Genomic DNA, 366 nt, shown 5'->3' on the forward strand with positions numbered 1-366 from the left:
TGTTTTACGTGGTTAGTGAGCATCTCTATGCCTATGTCTACGGTAACGGTTGTTCTGACGCGCTACGCTGTTTCATCATCCTGGTCGCATCACCAGCCACGCGTGTTAACGCTTGAATCTTCAGCAGTGAAATCTCCGCGGTTCGGGCATCTGCTGACGTCTTTTCCCACTGCCAGGACCCTATCTAATGCCCCCCTCTCCAGTCTGGGAAGAATCCCACTGCGGTCCCGAGTGTCCTGGATGCTGACACAGGCCAGTAGAACACGGTTGCTCTTCAGAAGTGTCCCTTCGTGATCACCGGGCCTTGAGACAGTACGAAACACCTCTACTTCCTTTCCTTCCCCAACAGGGTATTAGCAATGATTC

This window comes from Neophocaena asiaeorientalis, unplaced genomic scaffold (genome assembly GCF_003031525.2).
Source record: "Neophocaena asiaeorientalis asiaeorientalis breed wild unplaced genomic scaffold, Neophocaena_asiaeorientalis_V1.1 scaffold669, whole genome shotgun sequence".
Classification (NCBI taxonomy): Eukaryota; Metazoa; Chordata; class Mammalia; order Artiodactyla; family Phocoenidae; genus Neophocaena; species Neophocaena asiaeorientalis.